General features: G+C 39.1%; 1 pseudogene across 1 annotated transcript; it reads right to left on the reverse strand.

Moving 5' to 3' along the window:
* Window positions 1-1,970: 1,970 nt before the first annotated feature.
* On the reverse strand, window positions 1,971-2,499 carry LOC116548287 (annotated as a pseudogene). The gene has a single exon (XR_004267378.1). The product of XR_004267378.1 is annotated as a 40S ribosomal protein S24 pseudogene (transcript).
* Between the last annotated feature and the right edge of the window lie 23 nt (window positions 2,500-2,522).

Genomic DNA, 2,522 nt, shown 5'->3' on the forward strand with positions numbered 1-2,522 from the left:
GAGCCATGATCATGCCAGTGCACTGAGGCCTGAATGGCAGAGTGAGAGCCTGTCTCAAGAAAAGAAAAAAAAAATACAGGTAATGAATTTACGCTAAGTAAATTTCACCACAAATCAAGAAATAGAACATTACTAGATTGGTATACATATGTAGGAGTGGCATTGTTGGTTTTAGAGGTATTTGAATGACAAAACTTTAATATCAGATATTGTTGATCATTTTAACAAAGTGGTTGTACCATTTAGCAGGGAATGTTCTGGTTACCCCACATCTTTCCTTATGCTTGTCAATTAAAAATTATTTTGCCATTTTAGTAGAGGTGCAGTAATATATCAGTGTAGTTTCATTTTGCATTTTCCTGGTATTGAGATTTTTTTATTGCCATTTATATGTCCTCTTTTGTGAAGTGCCTGTTCAATCTTTGTGTCCTGTTTTCATTGATGCTTTTTTTTTCTGTTGATTTGTTATACTTTATTCTGGATGTGTGACCTTTCTAGGATACACAGGTATTATATGGATACATTTCTCTATTTTTCAAATTGTAGCATGCCTTTTCACTCTTTTAATGGTGTTTTTACATGAATGGAGATTCTCCAGTTTTTTTTGTTTTCTTTCTTTTTGAGACGGGATCTCAATCTGTTGTTCAGGCTGCAGTGCAGTGGCACAATCGCAGCTCAGTGCAACCTCCACCTCCCAATGCTCAAGTGATCCTCCTGCCTGAGCAAGCCCCCAAGTAACTGGGACCTACAGGGGAGCACCATTATACTCAGCTCTTTTTTGTATTTTTAGTAGAGATTGGATTTTAACACATTGCATAGGCTGGTCTGGAATTCCTGGGATCAAGTGATACACCTGCCTCGGCCTCCCAAAGTGTAGGGATTACAGGCATGAGCCAGTGTACCCAGCCTGAGTTTCTTAATTTTAAGGAAATTATACTTAACTAATCTTTTCCTTTATGGTGACTGCTTTTTGTGTCCTGTTAATCAATGCCTAATCTAAGAATATGAACACTTAACCACATAGCAATTTTATTTTAGTTTATGCTTCCCCCCCCCACCCCAGGTAGGCTGTCACCCTATTGCTCAGGCTGTAGCGGGGTGGCATAATCTCAGCTCACTGCAACCTCCACCTCCTGGCTCAAACAGTCCTCCCAACTCAGCCTCCTGAGTACCTGAGACCATAGGTGTATGGGGATTCAACGTTTTCCCAGGTTGGTCTCAAACTCTTGGGCTCAAGTAGTCTGCCCGCTTCAGCCTCTCAGAGTGCTGGGATTACAGATGCGAGCCACCCCACCCAGCCATGATTCACTTTTTACTATATGGATGTGACTGCTTGATCCAGCACCCTGTATTGAAAAGACCGTCTTTGTTCTTCTGCACTGTGTAGCACTTTTTTTCATCAATTGGATAGCTGTATAGTCATCTGATTGATGAAATCAGTGTGGGTCTGTTTCTGGACCAACCTGGGCAACATAGCAAGATCCAATCTCTACAAAAAATAATAATAAATACATGAAATTTTTAAGTGGGTAGAGCAGGTGCAGTCATAGGTGGTAATTTATAAATGATTGTCAATTTCTTGGCTACATACAGGTGTTGGTAAGTGAGATCAGTTGGGAGTTCAGGGAAAATGTATTAAATGAATTCTGTGGTGTTCAGAATGATTGCTAGATATTCATTGTGACTTCAATTAGATGTTATTTGTGCCTCACAGAGCTACAGGTTTTATTCTCTATTTATTTGTCTTTAAAAATTTTTATGATCTTCCTGTCAAGGCAGTACCTCTTTTATAGTTAATTGTTTTTAGGTTTACTTAATTACCAGGAAAATTTTATGGATCATATCTAACTAATTGTTAAGCCAGTTAAAGTAAAGGCTGATGTGATGTAATATAGACAATAGGATTTTACATAATAGTTTCAGGAGTATATTGATTAAATTGTTTCTTCTTTTTTTTTTTTTTTCACATGAAAGTTTTTAGTTTATTAAGCTTCTCGTGAAAAATCCACAATGGCCATAGATAACATCATTGCAGCACCTTCACTCCTTCGGCTGTGATCCAATCTCCAGCTCACTTTTTGCCAGCACCAACATTGGCCTTTGCAGTCCCCCTGACTTTCTTCATTCTGTTCTTGCGTTCCTTTCGTTGCTTTCTTGAGGTCTTTTTCTTCTCATGCAGGCCATATCTTGCAGGTATATGTTTGGGTTCATTTTTATTTGCATAATCCAGGGAACCATAAATCATGCCAAAGCCAGTTGTCTTGCCACCACCAAAACGAGTTCTGAATCCAAATACAAAGATGATATCCGGTGTGGTCTTGTACATTTTGGCTGGTTTTTCCCGAATTTCTGTCTTAGGCACTGTTGCCTTCCTGGGGTGAAGGACATAAATGACCATTTGTTTCCTCTGAAGCAGTCGGTTGGTCATGAACTTTCTAGTGCGGATAGTTACTGTGTCGTTCATGATGGCCGCCTATCCTTAGACAGCCGGAGAGGAAAAAAGCATCTTTTTTTTTTTTTTT

This window comes from Sapajus apella, unplaced genomic scaffold (assembly GCF_009761245.1).
Source record: "Sapajus apella isolate SASKATOON/1434 unplaced genomic scaffold, GSC_monkey_1.0 scaffold9242, whole genome shotgun sequence".
Classification (NCBI taxonomy): domain Eukaryota; kingdom Metazoa; phylum Chordata; class Mammalia; order Primates; family Cebidae; genus Sapajus; species Sapajus apella.